This window comes from Ooceraea biroi, chromosome 9, assembly GCF_003672135.1.
Source record: "Ooceraea biroi isolate clonal line C1 chromosome 9, Obir_v5.4, whole genome shotgun sequence".
Lineage (NCBI taxonomy): Eukaryota > Metazoa > Arthropoda > Insecta > Hymenoptera > Formicidae > Ooceraea > Ooceraea biroi.
The window spans coordinates 4,736,315-4,757,564 of record NC_039514.1 but is presented as its reverse complement, the minus strand read 5'-3'; positions in this window follow the sequence as shown (position 1 = coordinate 4,757,564).

Genomic DNA, 21,250 nt, shown 5'->3' with positions numbered 1-21,250 from the left:
TTATTTTCTCTTCTTTTCCTCGATGCCACTTGATGTTGACGGTTCTTGATAATCCATTTCCATTACCATTAATAATCACTCACTTAAAGCGCGGGAGACCTACTTATTACGTCAGTGGAAACATTTGGCGCGAACTGTGACGTCAGCTTACGCATGCGCACGACGCTGTCGCGAGGGAGAAAATCCCACGGCCTGACATCACTGCTCGAGATGCGAACTCTACTTTCGAACGAGTCATAGTGCGTTCGAAAGGGGAGGTAAAATGTATAAACTGTTTAGAGGTTTTTGGTGTATGGGCCTTAGTTTCGGAGAAAATTGCATATAAATGTGAGCATTTCTAGCTGTATGGGAAGTACCATTGATAGCTACGATTCGGCATGAAGCGCGATAGCCTAGTAGCTAAGCGCGCGACTCGCATTTTGCCATCCGCGCAAGCTGGGTTCGAGACCGAGTGGTGATAATTTTTTTTTGGATTCTAATTCTTTCCCTATAATTAACTTTTTTTATTCTTTACATAATACGTTATTATGTAAATAATGATTTATTACGGTTTTAGGCTGTACAGAGTGGGGAAAAATTATTGGTCAAGCTTTCGCCAGTCGATTCTACTCGTCGAGATCGCCAACATTGCATCATAAACATGGTGCCGCAAAATTAACTTTCAAGGTCATTTTCAATGTCAAATTTTTTTATTGGCTTAGTCGATTCTACTCGTCGAGCTGAACAAAAGTCTCAAAGGGACCATGTGCCGAAAATCAATATTTCATAGAGAAATCTTCGTTTGAAGTATTTAGAAGCCAAAAAATTTCGTAAAATTAATTGTGATGAATGTAAAATCTGCTTAATCTACTCTTAACACTACCCAGGAACAACGAAGTGGGCGTGGTAGATTTTTGTTCCCTTCGGGGTATCTTGGTACCCAGTAACATTTCAACGGCTGTTGGTTCCTTAAAGCAACGGTCATTTGCCTCGGAGAGGAATAATATATCGCTCCATAAGACATTCGTTACTTGTGCTTAAGAAGCCTTCCATCCATATCCAGACCTTTTTCGTGATTATTAGAAGACCGCCGCTGATCTTGAATCAATTTTCAGTGTAAAATAAAAAAAAATTGTTTTAATTTTTTACCAAATTTTTTCTAAGAATAACGTTGCTGTAGCATGCCTCGACGTGGTGGCCGTGATGGTCGTGATCGGGCGCTTCGGGATGGGCGTGACCAACGTCTAATGCTTCGAGCAATTGATCGTGCTCATGGTAATTACACTGAGCACGAGCTCTTTATGCTAGTTGGTTGCGACGCCAAGCTAATGGCAGACCATTACGTCCAGGGTCCGTGCCTGATCGTCGAGAATTTCAACGACTCGATGAACGATTACATGATCAGGAGCAAATGAATTTTGCAGGTGCTGGCCACCATAGGGCAGGTCGTCCTCGTGTGTCTTGGAGAATTGAGGAACGTGTGATTGCTCTAGCTCGAACTTATCCTGTCATGGGATCACGAGGCGCGCGAGTAGGGGTTGATCATAAAACAGTCTTGCGCATTCTCCGTGAGGAAGGCCTACGACCCTAAAAAGTGCAGGTAGTGCATGAGTTACGACCTGGTGATCGCACAGCTCGTCTTCGTTTTTTTCGGTGGATGCTTCGCAAGATCCGAAGATATCGGCACTTTCTGAAAAATATAGTGTTCACTGATGAATCCAGTTTTTCCAGCACTTCCATTTTGAACCGGCAAAATGTTCGCATCTGGCGCAGACGCAATCCACACGCAATGGCCCAAAGAGTTCAGCAGGGCCGTTTTTCAGTCAATGTTGGGGCAGGGATATTCGAGAATGATTATATTGCTCCTGTGTTTCTCTCAAACCGATTGTCAAGCGTTGAGTATTTGCGATTTCTACGTCATACTCTCCTGAATCGACTGCGACGTATGGTTCCGAGGAATGCCCGTAATCGAATTTTTTTATGCATGACGGTGCTCCACCGCATTTCGGCAGGCAAGTCCGCGCTTTTTTACAACGAGTTTTTGGAACTCGATGGATCGGTCGTAATCCTGCGCCACACTTATGGCCCGCCCGTTCACTTGACCTGAACCCTCTGGACTTTTATTTCTGGGGAGCTCTGAAAGCCATTATTTATGGGTCAAGCAGGGCTTTAAGGACAGCTCAGGATTTACGAGATCGCATTGAGGAGGCGGTTGCTACTTTAGCACGAAATCGAGCTGTGCTCCGTAGAGTGCGAGATAATTTGGTGGAGAGACTCCAAGCTTGCATTGATAACGGTGGTGGTCACATTGAAGCTGGCAGACAAGCACAACTGCTCAGAGCTATTGGGGCCGATGGGTCAGTTCTGTTTGTTCGTAGGTAGCGTCGACGACGATAAAGTGAGAGGCAAGGGGAACTCACTGTAATCAAGTCACCCCGAGGTGAGAGGCTAGGGGAACTCACTGTAATCAAGTCACCCCGAAGGGAACAGAAATATACCACGTCCACGTCGTTGTTCCTGGGTAGCGCTAAGAGTAGATTAAGCAGATTTTGGACCTTGAAAACGAATTTTTCAGGGTCATTTTTGGGAGGTGATTTTCGCTAATCATGATCAGGATATTCAGAACATGATTTTAAGAACTTTATAAGCATCAGATTTATTTTCTGACTTCATAAAAATCGATTTTTTCGAAATTTCAGGCAAAAAAACTTCAAACGAAGATTTCTCTATGAAATATTGATTTCCGGCATATGGTCCCTTTGAGACTTTTGTTCAGCTCGACAAGTAGAATCGACTAAGCCAATAAACAAATTTGACATTGAAAATGACCTTGAAAGTTAATTTTGCGGCACCATGTTTATGATGCAATGTTGGCGATTTCGACGAGTAGAATCGACTGGCGAAAGCTTGACCAATAAGTTTTCCCCATCCTGTACTTCCGAAAAGCCCATACCTCCGATTGTTCTGCAATTTTGTATACTATTGTATTTTGACGCGCTGATTACGAATATGACAATGAAAATTGGCGCGAAGGTCATCTTCAAGGTCAAAATGAAGGAAAATTTTTTTGTATATTTCTTTCATTATCTTCGTAAATATTCATTTTAGTAGAAAAAGTTTCAATTAAAAGTTGTTTTCTCTTCAAAACGAAACTTTTATGTTGTATACACAATTACTGTAAAAGCAGTCCTTCACGAGAAAAACGCAAGGATATACTTCCGAAAAGCCCATATTTCAGATTTCCCTGAAATGTTGTATACTATTGTATTTTGACGCGCTAATTACGAATATGATAATGAAAATTGGCGACAAGGTCATCTTCAGGGTCAAAATGACGGAAAACTATTTTTGCGGTATCCAATGTGTATAATTACCGGTTATATTTTCTGAAATTGGAGCCCCGGACATATACGCTCGGTTTTCAGCCCGTTTCGCGGGAGGGCGGGGAAGGAGGGGCTTTGCCCCTTCCCCCGTCGGGATCCGTGCCGTGTACCAAGTGATCAAAATCTGTGTAAAATTTGTTACACTGGCTCCGGCGGGGGGGCGAAGTCCCTGCCCCCCCCCCGCCCTCCCGCGAAGCGGGCTGAAAACGATGTCAATACCATCCCACACCGCCCTCTATGTATAAAAAAACCTTTCGAAGGTCACTCAGAAGGGTCAATTGTATAATATATGTCAAGGTCATCGGAGCTGACTCCCCTAAAATGCATAATTACCATACAATCTAACTCAATTCATAAATTCGCGAAAATAGTCTGCAACTGCCATAGAAGCGTTTTTCTCGTGAAGAACTGCTTTTACAGTAATTGTGTATACAACATAAAAGTTTTGTTTTTAAGAGAAGAACAACTTTTATTTGAAACTTTTTCCACTAAAATGAATATTTACGAAGATAATGAAAGAAATATACAAAAAAGTTTTCCTTCATTTTGACCTTGAAGATGACCTTCGCACCAATTTTCATTGTCATATTCGTAATCAGCGCGTCAAAATACAATAGTATACAAAATTGCAGAACAATCGGAGGTATGGGCTTTTCGGAAGTTTATCCCGGTTTTATTATATGTATTTTGGAGTTATTTATACAAAATATATAAATAAATAAAAAGTATACAAATGTATGTTTATATCTCATTGTAGTACAATGAGACATAATGATTTTGTATTTTGTCTATTTCTTTATCTGCAACACGCGGCTTGCATTTATAAAATGTTCATGGTGTGCGAATCATTTATGTTTTGAATGCTTTTATATAAATTATCATCCGCAACATTGTACCGCCATGTCAAAATTTTATAATAAATAAAAAAATAGACCAGCTTGCGCGGATGGCAAAATGCGAGTCGCGCGCTTCGTCACTAGGCTCATCGAGGTTCATGCCGAATTGTGGCTATCCATGGTACAGCTTCCCGTACAGCTAGAAAATGCTCACATTTAGATGCAATGTTCTCTGAAACTAAGGCCCATACACCCAAAACCTCTAACACGGTTTATACATTTTACTTCCGCTTTCGAACGCACTATGACTCGTTCGAAAGTAGAGTTCGCATCCCAAGCCATCTTCTTGTAAGATAAAATTATTGTAATATGTGTATAACTATTTATTCAACTACATGCGCCGTTTTACTTTATTACCATTTGCAATTTTTGCGATAGCTTTATGATCCGAACTTCTTCAGAATTATTAGAAGAGAGAAAGAGAGAGATTCTCATCTCTCTCTCTCTCTCATAAAAAAATTAAACAACACTACGAACTTTTATTACAAGCCAATATTAGTTACTCTAAAAATTAAAGAATTACAAATTATATTCTCTAAGATGTTATGTTTCTTATATCTAACAAAAAGATATTATGTTTATGTTATGTTTATTAAGTATAATATATGTTATAATTGATTATCTTAAACTTCGGAAATAAACAGATTTACTAAATAGTTAATAGATGTCAATACTATTAATAGATATCAATACTATTTTACAAGTATTAGGTAGTAAACTTAATTCCTGCCGCTCGCTACTAGAGAGTGCCGGCTCCAACGCTGGCGAGTTTCGACGGTGAAGTCGCATGTCTTTTGTAGTTTAGACATTGCTGAAAGTGATTCAGTCCTCTCAGGTTAGATTTCTCGACGTCAAAGAAATTTTCCAATCGATTGAAAATGAACTGCGATAAGCTGTTTTTCCGACATGTGCTTCTTCACTACTTCGACCTTAAGAGAAACGCATCGCGTTATCTTATTATCCGAAGTGTATGGTGATGAAACTTCATCGGAAAGAACATGTAGAGTGTGGTTTAAACGCTTTTAAAACGGTGATTTTGACGTGAGAGACAAAGAACGTCCCGGAGAGCCGAAAAATTTGAAGATGTTGAGCTGCAAGAATTGCTCGATGAGAATCCAGCTCAAACGCTTTTAGAGTTGTCGAAAGCGTTAAGTGTTACTCCAATGGCCGTCTCAAAACGCTTGCATGCCATGGGAAAAATTCATAAGGAAGGGATATGGCTACCACATGAGTTGTCAGAAAATGCCATTTTGAATCGTTTATCTATCGCGACTTCTTTGCTTGCTAGGCAAAGAAAAAAGAGTTTTTTGTGGCGTATCATGACTGGCGATGAAAAATGGATTTATTTTGATAATTCCAAGTGGACGAAATGGGTGGACCCCGGCCAACCATCCATTTCAACGCCAAAGAGGAATATTTACGGGCATAAGACCTTGCTCTGCATTTGGTGAGACCAGGAGGATGTGCTATATTACGAGCTCTTGCGTCCAAATGAAACCGTTACAGCTGATTACTACCAACAGCAGTTATGCCGATTGAGTGACGAGTTGATGCAACAAAGACCATCTGTAGCCAACAATCGACGCAAAATCATTCTTTGCATGATAACGCTCGACCGCATGTTGCGAAAAGCGTGAAGCAGACACTTCTAGAGCTTGAGTGAGAAGTTCTCCCGCATCCAGCGTACTCTCCAGACTTGGCACCGTCGGATTACCATCTCTTCTGGTCGATGCAATATGCACTTACGGACACACACTTCTCCAGTTACGAAGAAGTCCAAAAATGGGTGGATGAATGGATCGCCTCAAAAGACACCGCGTTCTACCATCGTGGAATTATCCTATGACCGGAGAGATGGGAAAAAGTAATAGAAAATGGAGGAAATTACTTTGATTGAAGTTCATTCATCTTCCCTTCGAAACAAATCAATTTTGGAGACGAAAAAATGGCAGGAATTAAGTTTACAACCTAATGCATATAACTACTACATAACTGTACGCATTGCACGTGAATATAGAACCTGAATATAGGTCGAAACGTTGTGCATTTTCAACAATAAATTTGCCAGTGTAGTCGAAGTATGAAGTTTTATCGATAAATTTCTATATTTCTCATCTCTAATTTGGTTTACAATTTATATGAAGAATTTTTTCGGCTTACAATTAAGAGTTACGATATTTTAAAGGCGGGCAAACAAAATGTCTTGGAGAAAATCAACAAGTAGTGCTTTAGCACAATGTATAGAAAACTAGCCTCAATTTCAATAATTTTTTAATATGTCATCAAGGTCATCACTCTGAGTGACCTTCAGAAGGTTTTACCTGATGGTCATTGTTTATTAAAGTTATTACTAAAAAAACGAGTACAAATTCTTAATTTCGCGATGTACTGGCAATGTTTCAGGTGGTCGGATAAGATTTCTTATTAATTATAGTACTAGTTAATTATAGTACGCAACGAACCATATAAACATCTTTCTATCGCGTGGTGTGTCAAAAACAAGTATAGAATCATCGATTTTTGCCAGAGAGATATCGCACGCCCCAAGTGGTCGAACTGGTAAGACGCCTGCACGGAATGAAGGAGGTCCCAGGTTCGAATCCTGGCATGGGGTGTTATTTTTCGTAACGAATTATATTAATTAAGTATTCGTATAATTAGATCATTTTTCGGTAATAAGGAAAGTCGCTACGTTTTTAAAGTCTGACAAAATTAGTTGGCGCGTAATGAAATAGATTCAAAAAATGAGTAACCATGCAGTTACTATAATTAATAAGAAATCTTATCCGACCACCTGATAAACATTGCCAGTACATCGCGAAATTAAGAATTTGTACTCATTTAAATACTCTCTGGCAAAAATCGATGATTATATACTTGTTATTACTAAAAAACGTTTAACGATATTGTATAAATTTGCAGTTGTCTATGCGAAAGGAGTTAGTTCAGAGTTGAGAGTAGGTTAGGTTTTTTGCGGGGAGGAACTACACAAAAACCTTTCTTTTTATTTTTTAGGAGGGGGAACCCGTCATGGGCACCCCGCACACCTGGGAGAGTATGCGGGGGAGTGTGGGACTCTTACTCATTAAACCTACCTCCATCCGCCATCCCGAGTACTAGGGGAGGGGTCGCGGGACGCAGGGCATTCGTCGAAGGGCATTCTTTCGCAACCCCTCTTCGCGCATCGGTATACCCCGGCCGCCGGAGTAGCCAGTGGCCCTTTCGGGCCTCCATTCCCACCCGTGGGACGGGGCGGATCATCGTCCCCCGGGGACCTCCCCCTCATGATCGGGGGAGGCTTTAGAGCGGAGGCAGATAACTCCAGATCAGCCCCCGCCTTCCCATCCCATAGCCCTGAGCAGGGGGGTGCAATGTCTCAAGACAGAGCGCCAATGGCGACCCAGGCAAATACCCCGCCGGCCTGACCACTTAGGGTCCGGGCAACTACCCCGCTGTTGTTACGTCCCCAGTTGTTACGTCCAAAGCTATTGTCGGCGTAACGTATAGATTTGACTTTTTATGGATTTTATTTGTATGGTTAATTTTTATGCGGAGGCGCGTAAGTCTACCGGTCAGGCTAACAAGCTCTAACAAGGAGACAATACGACGTTCCCCTCACTGATGTGGATGAAACTTTACATACGTGTAGTACTTGGCAAAAGAAGTTTACGGAACAAGCCATTCGATGCGTCTCTCAAGCGTTTTGATTTTCAATAAATTGCAAATTGATATGTATCTTCTAGTACCTGTGCAGCGCACGAAGTTTTCAGCCGAATGCGTGGAGTAGCAGACAGCGCGCCAGCTTCGCAAGCGCGAGATCGCTGGTTCGAATCTCGCTGTCGGGCTCATTTTTTCTATTATTATTTAATTTGTTTCCTATTATTAAATTTTGTTTTCTATTATTAATATTATATTATTGCTATTATTAATAATATTATATTTTTTCTATTATTAATAATGTTCCATTATGTCTCTTTATATATACAATATGTATGCTAATTTCAATATTTATTACGTGACTTTCTTCGACTCGGGAATTACGCGTTCTTCTTTTGAAATGGAAAAGGTGTAGTAGAATTGATGAGTACATAACATACGTATTGAAAAACAGAAATCTTTATTATTTATTTTGCACGCAATATTTACTGATCAGAAGGCACTGTATTAGTACATGAGTCCGGATGATATTCATCGTAAAAACATGAGGAACAGTACGTCGTGAAGCATCGTGCGCATCGTATAAAAGCTGCTTGTTCACAGGCACAAGGACTTTTAAGAACGTCAATGGGGAAACATACTTCATTTACAATTACAGAATAGTAATAAAACAAAAGTCTTATATTTTTGACCGTATTTTGGCAATAGTTTTATTGTAGAACTATACGACGTTTCAACTAAGTTTTTGGTCCTTTTCAAGTACAATAATCTAAAAATGATTACATAGAACAAAATTTCAAGAACTAGTATTGTAAAACTAACAAGGATATGCTTTCCCATGTAAACTCTACTTTCGAACGAGTCATAGTGCGTTCGAAAGGGAACGTAAAAATATTAATGTCATGTTCGAGGGTTTGGGTGTATGAGCCTTGGTTTCGGAGAAATTTACATCTAAAAGTGAGCAGTTTCCAGCGGTACGGAAAATACCATGAATAGCTACAATTCGGTGTGAAGCGCGGTAGTCTAGTGGCTAAGCGCGAGACTCGTATTTTGCCATCCGCGCAAGTTGAGTTCGAGACCGAGTTGTGATAATTTTTTTTTCTTCAGATTTTTGTTTCTTTGAGTTTACATTATATTTTTTTATTATGTAAATAATAAGTTATTATGTAAATAATGATTTATTATGTTTTATTATATTTTGGAGGTATGTATATAATGAGACATAAACATATACATTTGTAAACTTTTTATTTATTTATATAGTTTGTATACTGTCGAGTGTTTATTGATTATAAAATTCTGACATGGCTGTACAGTGTTACGGATGAAAATTTATATAAAAGCATGAAAAACATAAATGCTTCGCACACCATGAACATTTTATAAATGAAAGCCGCGTGTTGCAAATACATTTATTGCTATGTACATTGGGTGGAAAACATAACTGATTAACGTTATAAAATATGTCGCGTTTATTTGCTAATTTTGACGCGTACCAAGTCCACCTTTGTGATCTTTCTTTGACGGATCCTGTAGTTTCTCTTGAATTTTATGACCCATGGTTCGGACGCTTTGAATGCGAAATCGGAGAATTGACTTGCAGCAGCTAAAGCCCACTGCTGCAAATTTCTCGTAGTGACTTGCTGAAAGTGCTCCTGAGCCTCGACGAAACGATTATAGGTCCAAGAATCGATTATAACATATTTATCAATCGTTGTTCCTCCATGTTTAATGTCTTCTTTTCATCTTTTCAAGTCCTTTAGGCTTTTTAAGCGTGAACAACCTTTTTTTGTAGATTCTTTAAACTCCATTTAGAATGTTGCTTTGCGATATTCACAACTTTGATTTTATAATCAAGAGCAATGTAGTCCGTCTTCTTCTTTTCCTTCTCCGGTATAAAGTCTTCTTCATCATCCTCATCAGCATCGACCTCGTGGAAAACATTTTCTTCGTCAATCTCATTCAGTAAAATGAGCTCGTCCGTTAGTAATTTTTTTTCACACGAATTTCGACAGCAGCATGGTACAATTCTTCTCCGATTAACATTGCTTCTTCAGAAATTGAAGAAGACGATTCCGTCGCGACAAGATCAGTTTCGAGAAGAAGCTGTTCAAAGTACACTACTGCATCTTTTAATCTTTTTGTCGCTACATCACTATGCAGCAAGTTATCGTCCACTTCACTGTTCGGCATTCTCGACGAACCGGACACTGGCTCCATTTTGCTGTCGTGTTGCTACTCCGAAAGATAACTGTGAACTGTGGTGTGACGCTACTTTCAAATTCTAACCGTTAGTAGCTGGCGCTTCGTCTCCCTTCGCTTTAACAAAGGATATACGAACCGACCATAAATCTCTCCTTCTCTCACTCCCTTTGAAAAAAGAAAAGAATAGACTGACTACTCGTCGTTGAAATATTTTCGAGAACCGTCTTTATTCCCGAGTCGAAGAAAGTCACGTAATAAATATTGAAATTAGCATACATATTGTATATATAAAGAGACATAATGGAACATTATTAATAATAGAAAAAATATAATATTATTAATAATAGTAATAATATAATATTATTAATAATAGAAAACAACATTAAATAATAGGAAACAAATTAAATAATAATAGAAAAAAAGAGCCCGATAGCGAGATTCGAACCAGCGATCTCGCGCTTGCGAAGCTGGCGCGTTGTCTGCTACGCATTCGGCTCAAAACTTGGTGCGCTGCACAGGTACTAGAAGATACACATCAATTTGCAATTTATTGAAAATCAAAACGCTTGAGAGACGCATTGAGTAGCTTGTTCCATAAACTTCTTTTGTCAAGTACTACACGTATGTAAAGTTTCATCCACATCAGTGAGGGGAACGTTGTATTGTCTCCTTGTAAGACGATTGTTCCTTCCGCATTATTACGAGAAATCCAGCGTAATCATGTACAGGGGTGCTTTCCAGCAAAGAACATTGTGTCACACGAAGGCATTTGGCTACATATTATCATTTTCCAAGATAATATACAGGGTGTCTCATTTTTAATGCCCTAGGCAAAAATCTCAAAAGATATGGAAGATATGAAAAAATGTTTCCAACAAAAATTACATGGTTTGAAGGGGGCCACATGATGAAAATATGTACTTGACCTTGAGTGACCTTTTCAAGGTCAGGTCAATGTGATCGATGTTTTTTTTAATGGAACCCCCCTTTCTTATTGCATATTCTTGTAGCTCTTGTCGAGACGTTTTCAAAACACTACCTACTTTTGTCTTTTGCCCAATCAGTTCCCAAGATATGAAGCTTCAATGTTGACATACCGCCGGCATTCACATTACCCTATATACACTGCGGGGAGGTTGCACGGTCGGATTTGTACATCATTGGCTTTAAAAAGGGCCAATTTTGTGTGTGGGGGGAAGGGTGTGGGTGTGGGGGGTGTGGGTGTTAAACAGTACTAGTACTAGTAGCTCGAAATGGAATTCACAGTGTTTACTAAGAAACAAGTGACAGTACTTCAACCTCCCCGCGGTGTACGCACGCCGACGTAATGTCGTCCGTGTGATTCCTCACATACATAAACATACAGCGACAAGCGTATGTTTATGGCTGCGTTCTGTTTCACGCATATGCGCGCAGCCTATGTAATCACACGATCCCGTCAGTACACCGAGCTACTAGTACGAATTTCTTATCGACATAGGGCACTAAATATTACCGCTATGAAGTTATAAAGCTGGTCATGCATAAGGGTCCAAGGAGCCATTTCAAGTCAATCGTTCCACTCCTCTGTCTCTGTCTCATCACGAATACAAATTTGGGTAAAAACATATATTTTTTAACACCGCCTGTCATTTTTTGATATAAAAAATGGTGGATCCAATATGGCAAACAAAATCACAATAAAAAGGTATAAAATTAAAAAAATTGTTTTCAAAACCATAAAAAAGCATCAAATGAGAAAATTTGAAAAATATATCCTTGGCTGCAAGCTTTATTTTATTATAGCCACTTATATTTGAGGATGCATGGTCACAACTTCTCTCTTCAAAGCAGCATTGACCATGACTAGCCTTATAACTTCATACTTATACAGGGTGTCCCATTTTAAAGTTTCCCCTAAAATATTTCAGAAACACTGCGTTAAATCGAAAAATGTTTCAAACAAACGTTTTGTGACTTCGAGGGGGACATAAGACGGTACTATTGGTTTGACCTTGGGTGGCGTTGTCAAGGTCATATGGAGTTCAACTTTGTTTTTTTAAACGTAACTCCATACTTTTTATTGCAGATTCTGATTCTTCGTCGAAAAGTAAGTAACTTTTGTTCGACACATTGTTTCTAAAAACGCCCTCCTTATTCCGAAAACTCAGGTTCAACCTTTAGCGGACCAATGATAATACTCGCTTTATAACAGACACTGAAGTTTTTTTTTAGTATTTTACTGTTTACCATTAGCATGTGCGTGCGTGCGTATGCGTGTGTTCTCCATCCAGCCAACTAAGGCAAGATCAATCACTGATCCAGCCAGTTAAGGCAAGATCGTGCTCTGATCCAGCCAGTTAAGGCAAGATCATGCCGTTATGTAGTCAATTAAGGCCAAGTAAGGTAATCGTAAATTAGTTTTGTAGGTCGTCTCTCTGCTCATCTGATGAGATGTTCAAAAGTAGCTCCGTCGACTTGTTGACAATATTGAATCCGTCTCTCGAAGTTTGTAACAGTACGTTCTTACTGTTCTCTTGAACATCACGAACAATAATGCTACACGCTGCTCGGATCCTCTCCATCATGTTTTCTCTTGTCGTTGGTCTCTCCCGATAGACATCTTTCAGGTAACTCCATAAATAAAACTTTGGAGAAGTTAAATCTGGTGATCTTGCTGGCCACCTTACTCGACTACCCCTTCCAATCCATACATCACGGAAGGTCTCGTTCAGATAATCTCTGACGATATTGGCATAGTGAGAACCTGCACCATCATGTTGGAACCACATTCTTCTCCGTGTATTAAGGTCAATATCTTCAAGAAGTATTGGAATATCTCTTAGAAATTATAAATAGTTCTGAGCATTAACCATACCATCAAAAAAGTAGGAGCTAATTACATAGACATTGACGATTCCGCACCAAACAGTGAGACTCCATCGATGCTGATTGTTTATTTGTTGCATCCAACGAGGATTAACTGGAGCCCAATAGTGACAATTATGACGATTCAACGTTCCATGGCTATGAAAAGTAGCTTCATCGCTGAACAAAACGTACTTAAAAAAATCGCCATCGTGCAGAAGTTGCTGTGTTGCCCAGCGACAAAATAATAGCTGTTCTCGATGATCATTCTCAGTCAAGGCTTGATTTAGTGTAATATGATAAGGGTGGTACTTTGCAGCCTTCAAGTATCTAGAAGCAGTCGATCTTGGAATCCCCACTGTACGCTCAATTTCACGTAATGATACATGAGGGTTCAAATGAACCACCGCCAGAGTTACGAGGAAACGAGCATTCAGCGCGTAATCATCTGCGTTGTAACATCTTCTTCGTCGATAGAGATTCCCTCTCCGAATCCTTATTTCAATTTTACGTATTGCAGTATGACTCGGATGTTGTCGTAGAGGAAATCTTCTTCGGTACAATGCTGCTGCTCTTTTGTAATTACGTCGACATTCTCCTAGGATGAGAAGAATGTCGGTCAACTCGTTCGATGTGTAATCGGGCATTGTTTTTCCGTGGACAACAATGGAATTTTAGAAACAAAAAAATTTTTAAATCATTCACGAATGACGTGACGAGTTAAAGAGGAAGTGTCGAGGACAGAAAACTTTATGCTAATTGCTCAAGGACTCATACAAGTTGAGAAAGACACCAGCTGTCAATCGATAAGTCAACTTTCAATGAGATGTATCGAATCCTGCAGTAAATAAGAATAACCAATAGTGTTTAATATTGAGATGGGAAAGTAATAGTGCAATAATCCTCAAACTCTCGAGCCGATTAAAGCAAAGACCATTTCTGAATGTTCCACTCTTGGCTTTGAAATAATAATTCGGAACTACCTACTGTTTGACCTTGAAATTATGTAACTAACAACATGGAGTCTGAAAATTTGTCGATCTTTCCCATTCTACAGTCAAAGTTAATTTCACCATTGAGAATATTCATATGACCTTAGAAATTGATCCCAAGGAAATTGATCCGCGTGGTACAACTTGAGTAATAGGTATTGTAACTTTTAAGCCTTATAACTCGAAAAGTACTTAATGAAAAAATACTTCATTATAGTGTTTTGAAAAGCTCTCGAGGTAAGCTATGAGAAAATGCAATGAAAAATTGCGGGTTCCATTTAAAACATTCGAAGTGACCTTGCCCCGACCTTGACAACGCCACCCAAGGTCAAACCAATAGTACCGTCTTATGTCCCCCTCGAAGTCACAAAACGTTTGTTTGAAACATTTTTCGATTTAACGCAGTGTTTCTGAAATATTTTAGGGGAAACTTTAAAATGGGACACCCTGTATATCTCAGCGATAAAAATCATCCGACGGCAATCGAAAATGGATTTGAAAGGTAAAGACTAGTACTATACGATGCCATTGGCAAAAATGTTCCAAAAAATTTGGTTCTCCCATAATAAATTCATGAAATTGGTCGAAATAGCCATTTTTGGATCATTTAACCACAAATTACTCAAAACCTGACGTGCTGGAGAAATTCTGCGGCCAGATTTGTTGTCAGTGACAAAAAATCTATCCGATTCTCCTACTCTGCTTTTTGTAACTAACAAAACCTAAAATTTCGCAGGCCTGTGTTATTTCTCAAAAATATATTTTCGGAAGTTTATCATTTTGTTATATATGGTTGAATTTGGCGTAAAATAAGTTTTATTATAGTTGCAAAAAGATTTTAAAATTTCCAAAAAAGGGTGAGTGGTGGGGGTATTTTGAAAAATTTTAAATGTTTTGAAAATCTATATACACAGATATAAAGCGCTTTTGAAGCCTTACAACTTTTATTCGAAACATTTTTTCGTATCTTTCATCCTTTCGATGATATTCACTTAGAAAGATAAAAACCGAAATTTTTCGAGGGGATGTTTCCACCCCTAAAAGTGAATATTAGCCTCAACAGAAAATTGTTTCCTTATTAGGTCTATCTACTCTATATTTATGCAAAGTTTCAAATTTTTTTGAATTTCACAGTTGCCGATGTTCCCTTGTTAGATGTGGATACAGCTTTCCTTAACGGAGAACTTGAAGAAGATGTTTACATCAAGCAGCCGGCAGAATTCATCGACATCAATCATCCCAGCAAGGTATGCAAACTAAAAAAGGCAATATTTGGACTCAAACAAGGAAGTCGGGCTTGAAATTCTAAATTAACCAATACTTTAAAGGAAATGGATTTTCAGCAGTCAAAAACTGATCAATGCGTTTTTTTTTAAAAGGAAGCACTAATAGCTACATAATAATATACGTTGACGACATATTAGTCGTCAGTGAGAGCGAAGAAGAAAAAGAGAAAATCAAGCATAAATTAAAAAAGAGGTTTAAAATCAAGGATTTAGAACCAATCAACTATTTCCTAGGAATGCACATTCATCGTGACAGGAAGGAAAAAGGGATCTGGATAGAACAAAAGAGTTATATAGAAACAATTCTATCAAGATTTAACATGTCAGAGTATAACCCAGTGTCAACACCATTTGACATCAGTCAACAATTAAATCAAGACACGGAGACAAAAATCGAAGAGAAAACAAGGATGGAAGAAATTCTGTACAGGCAGGCCATTGGATCACTTCTGTATTTGAGTCAAACCACAAGACCAGATATCAGCTTTGTAGTTGGAGTCTTGAGCAGATTTTCGTCGAACCCCAGAAAAATCCATTGGCTAGCAGTGAAAAGAAATTTTAGATACCTGAAAGGAACAGTTCATGCATCAATTTTATATGGATTTAATCAAAACAAGAACATGGAAATGTTTTGCGATGCCGACTGGGGCAATCAGCTAAACGGGAGATACTCTGTTACAGGATACGTACTACGATTTTTTGGTGGACCAATATCCTGGAACTCCAAGAAGCAAAGTACAGTTGCTCTTTCCACTACCGAGGCGGAGTACATGGCACCCTCTTTAGCGTGCCAGGAAATCCTCTGGATGAGGAATTTACTACAAGAAATATCGGAAGAAATAGTTGCTGTTCCAACCAAGATTCTGTGCGATAATAAAGGTTGCATAGACCTTGCAAAAACAGCGGCATATCGTCCGAGAACGAAACACATTGACATGAGGCATCATTTCATCAGGGAACACATACAGCGGAAGAACATAGTTATTCAACATGAAGAAACCAGTGGAATAATGACGCATTAACTAAGGGACTACCGAAAGAAAGATTGAGATTATGTGCAAACCAAATGGGTTTAATTATTGATTGTCAATTGATATTAAATTCTAAGAGGGGTGTTAAAGTAGTGAATTTAATATCGTGAGCTTTATAGGTTTGCCTATCTTATCTAGTTTATTTTTGTTTTGGGCCGATGTCGAGCAGATGTTGTGCGTATGGATATGATCGATGTTACGTTCGAGTTTTCAGTCAGTCTCTCCTTGTTCGTTACGAAATATACACGATACTTACCTTACGTCCGAGTCAGATTTAATCAAAAGATTCACGAACCCAACAAATACTTATACTGTACATCGTTTTTTTCTTTATGTAACGTCTTTGTTGAGTACAAGAGGCGGGTCGGTCGGCGGACCGCGCAGGCCTCCCAGAATTGCTCAGAGATGAGCGCGAGATCCGTGCTGTTCGGAGCGCCTTGAGAGCGCGAGGAGAAGGTGTCAGGATTGCGTCGGAGTTAAAGACGGAGCGAACAGATTTAGTCACACTAAGTCTTTATTGGACTTCACTAGGTGATCCCGGTCGAGAGTGCTTGACAATTGCTGGTGCGATCGATGTCCGACGGCTCGAGCTCTGGATCGGTAGGACGTTGCTCCGAGTTCGTAGCTGTTCTCGGAACTCTTGAGGCGGAGATCTTGCCGCGCACGTCCTCACGAGCGATCGACGACGGATGGCACTCTCGAACCGTTCGTTCTTTACAATCGTAATGGAAATTGTCACTAGGACAGAGTTGCAGTTCAATTGCAACAGAACGCCGCCGCGACGTTGAGACTCCGAAAGAGTCCGGGAATCGCGATGTGAGGGCGAATAGAGCGATGAAAAAGAACTTGACTATGAACCGAGCGTTACACGATCCGTTCGTTATCGCGTCGTATTCGACTCTGTTTTTGTCCGAACGAAGAATCGGTGTCTGACCCGATATTTCGGTGTCCGGGCACGGAGACAAATAGAATTTGCTCGAACTTAGGCTAGAAAATGACCTTATATGGAAATGGACAACACGTAGCGAGCGGAATCGTGTTTACTTGATCGGGAACTAAGTCATCCGAGATGACAACATGTTATCGGAGACTCGAAATAAACGGATTTACTGGATCCGTGAACAAAATCGTAACGGTAATAATGTAACTCAAAATTTAATAATAATAAAGGAAAGTTAAAGACAATGCACCGAAAGTTACTGATCTTAAACAGTCTTTATTAGTCAATATCTTTTTTTCAATTTACAATTTATTACTATCTTAATAATACTTTAATAATAAAGTTATAAACAAATAAAGCTTCGCAAACTAATCGGCTCATCGCAGTAATTAAGCTAGGAATATAATCAAACTTACTCATAGATAGATAGCATTAATCGGAAAATTGTCGTTTGTACATTCACATACAATTCGATTTTCCGTTTGCACATCCTTCATAATGTTATAAACAAATACAGTTTCGCGAACAGCTAATCGCAGTAAAACTCGCGACATTGCTCTGATTATGAATAACTCGATCGTTTTGATTTGTATTTAAAGTGTTTCTAGATAGCATCGCACATACAAGCAGATGCATATCTATCCCGATCGCGATTTTTATTAGGCATTGTAGAGACTTGAGTTCATCAATTTGTGACATTACCGATCATGAATAATTCGATTGATTTGGTTTTTGATCATCGTTCGGCGTAATAATTGTTCCAAATAAAATCCTAATTTAATAAAATAGCTGGTTAATTGTAATACTACCGTATGGTTCTCTGGTTGACATTGTCTCACAAGTGACATTTCCCTCATTTTGATATCAACAAATGACTCTTTCGAAAACTTGTCGAGCGGTTGTATGGCAGTTTCTTGTCAGTTTTCGACGCGGCAACATCAACGCATAATTTTTCCGGACTGTAGGTAATATAGCGCATCATCACTCGCATATTATAAGAAAGTCTTTATTTAAAGTATTATATTTCTAGGTAGCATCGCGCATACGAGCAGATGCATACTTATCTCGATCGCGTTATTTTAAAAACATACTTGTGATTCTAGAAAAATTTGACATGATATTGTTATGTCCGGGCGGCGAATTCCGCTCGACACGCACGCTCGCGAACCGTACTCGCTCTCACACTCGCAGAGACACTTGCGCACCAGAAGAAACGACACTTTTACGAAAGAACGATAGCTTTATTATAATGAGGAGCGGGATACAGCACACGGCCGTCGTTTACAATCTAACGTCCGAATCTGTCTCTTTTCCTTTTGTTTATTATTCCCCCTGGCGACCCGTCGCCAGGAGGCTCGTGTCTTCCTCGCCGACGGCCGATCCGACGACGCTCAGTTGATCGGCAGCTGACCGGCTCTTCGTTATCATAACCTGGTGGCCAACCCGGACATAACACTACCCCCCCGCTTCACAAGATTGTCGTCCCGACAATCCCTGGAAGGAGGGCGTCAACCTCGGGGCCCCGTTCCTCGCACTACCCCTGGGCTCCTGCCCGAGGTTACTGTGTACGGGCCTCCCCTCGGTCGCTTCGCTCCTTCGCCCGCTTCCCTGCACTACCCTCGGACCCCTATCCGAGGTTACCGTGCGCGGGCCCTCCTCTTGCCGGTCCCTCCGTCGCCCCTGGCGTCGCTCCTAGCCCGCTTCCTGCACTACCCCCGGGCTCCTGCCCGAGGTTACCGTGCGCGGACTCCTCTCCATCGGCTCCCTGCTGGTGTCTTCACTCTTCCTTCGCCTCCGACTTCCTTCTTCGGACTCGGGTGGGGGGAACTTCCGGGGACCCTTCCGTCCTCCGAGGAGGATCCCCAAGTCCCTGCCCTGGCATTCGCCCTTCGCTTCGCGGGAAAACCCCGGTCAAAAATCGCGAGGGGGGCAGCCTCCTTGTCGAGCCAGATTAGCGATCCTGTCCGTCGCGCGATTCCTACGGATTCTTACGGAATGACCGATACTTAAATAACAGAAATACATCACGCGGCACGCGAAGACCAGAACGATCAACCGACTATACACGATAACGATTCGAAATCCGCTGTCACCCACGTTCGCGGTCCTACCCATGCTCGCGTCCGCGATCGCGATCGCGCCCGTATCCGAATCCGCCGCGGCGGAAAAAACAAAGTTATTGGAGGGACTTAGCTGGAACGCCGCTTCCTCCGTCGCCGGTCCTCGACTCGTTTCCACGGCGGTGTCTCCATCCTCCATCCTGCCACTGCAGCATCTGCCCGCGAGTCCTCCTCGGAGAGTGCACTGCGATTGTCGCTGATTGCTTCCTCGGATCCGTTGTCGGATGTCGCTCGTCAATCCGATCCCGGACGAGCCCCCAAAATGTTACGTCCGGGCAGCGAATTCCGCTCGACACGCACGCTCGCGAACCGCACTCGCTCTCACACTCGCAGAGACACTCGCGCACCAGAAGAAACGACACTTACGAAAGAACGATAGCTTTATTATAATGAGGAGCGGAATACAGCACACGTCCGTCGTTTACAATCTCACGTCCAAATCTGTCTCTTTTCCTTTTGTTTATTATTCCCCCTGGCGACCCGTCGCCAGGAGCTCGCGTCTTCCTCGCCGACGGCCGATCCGACGACGCTCAGCTGATCGGCAGCTGACCGGCTCTTCATTATGCCGGGTGGCCAACCCGGACATAACAATATTATTTTATTAAAATTTATTTATTCCGATAAATAAAATGGGAAAATAAAATCATCCATCTATTAGGCTATATTAATTCGCTTCCCTCTTTTAACTTCGTTATCAGTCAATATCTTTTTCTTTCATAAATTATAATAAACAGGATTGTAACGGTGCACACCGGAATGCACCATGTCCCGGCAAAACACCAGCCGGATGCCGCCCGACAGAACCGGTCGATCGAAGATTGCGGCGCATTGCACCTCCATAAACAACCACCAAGCGAACCGAGCTAGGTGCGTACACGATGCTAGTACGAGATCGACCGCGACGCCGCGGCGTTAGCGTACGCGCCTCCGCGCAAACAACCGGCCGCGATAAACAACTCGGTGGTATAAAAGGGCCCCGGAGCCGAACAGCGAGAGATTCGATTTCAAGCCAGATCTTAGAGCGGACTAGCTCTCCGACCGGCAAGACTTCGAGACGATACCCGTGGCACAGATACGGGGTAAAGTGTTCTTTGCCTCCACTAAGCGTTCTTAGCCCGCCACAGCCTTACGCCTATCCTGATCCGAGCCCGTCAAGGGGTGAAGCGTACTTCGCCTCTGTCGAGCGTTCTTGGCCCATGCTCATTCCAGAAAGCGACGCCGGCGGACGTCGAGTCGTTTCCAACCTACTAGCTCGCTGCATCGCTCGGGGTGGAGTGTTCTCCACCTCTACCAAGCGTTCTTGGTCCCGCTGCGAGCCTGGTCGTTTCCGATCGCTTCCGAGCTTCCCTATCGAGGTCCGTGGGACCGACACCGGTTGATTTCCGTCGCGTTCGTCGTTAAGGGGTGAGATCGCAAAAAGAAAATCACGGACGATATCGCGAAGCAACTAGGAACCACGCTCGCGCCGAAGATCCAAAGCTGACACGCGAGACGGCCGGCCCGCGCCCGCAACGGTGCGTACCGAAATTTCATTGTGACGTCTGATGTATTACAATATATTAGCTCTACAATAAATTGTTATTCATTGTTTTCCAAACGCAGTGTACTCAATCTAGCGACCTACTCGAACCCTGACCAATCCGATAAGCTGATCCGATCCGCGTTCGAGAACGGCAGGTCGTTTTAGGATGTCCCATTTTATCTTAGTTTTATTATATATAATGGTGTTACGTCCAGAGACTGCACGGTTCCTTGCTTCCAGGAAATATAGCGATATCTTTTTTTAATTGTCAAACAATGTGGCGCGACGCGTCGATCCGGTCGCGTGTGATCAGAGGGCCCCAGTGAGGGATTAGAAAAACAATGATACAGCTGCATCGGCTCATTTCCGGGAAAAAACCCTCACAGGAGCCG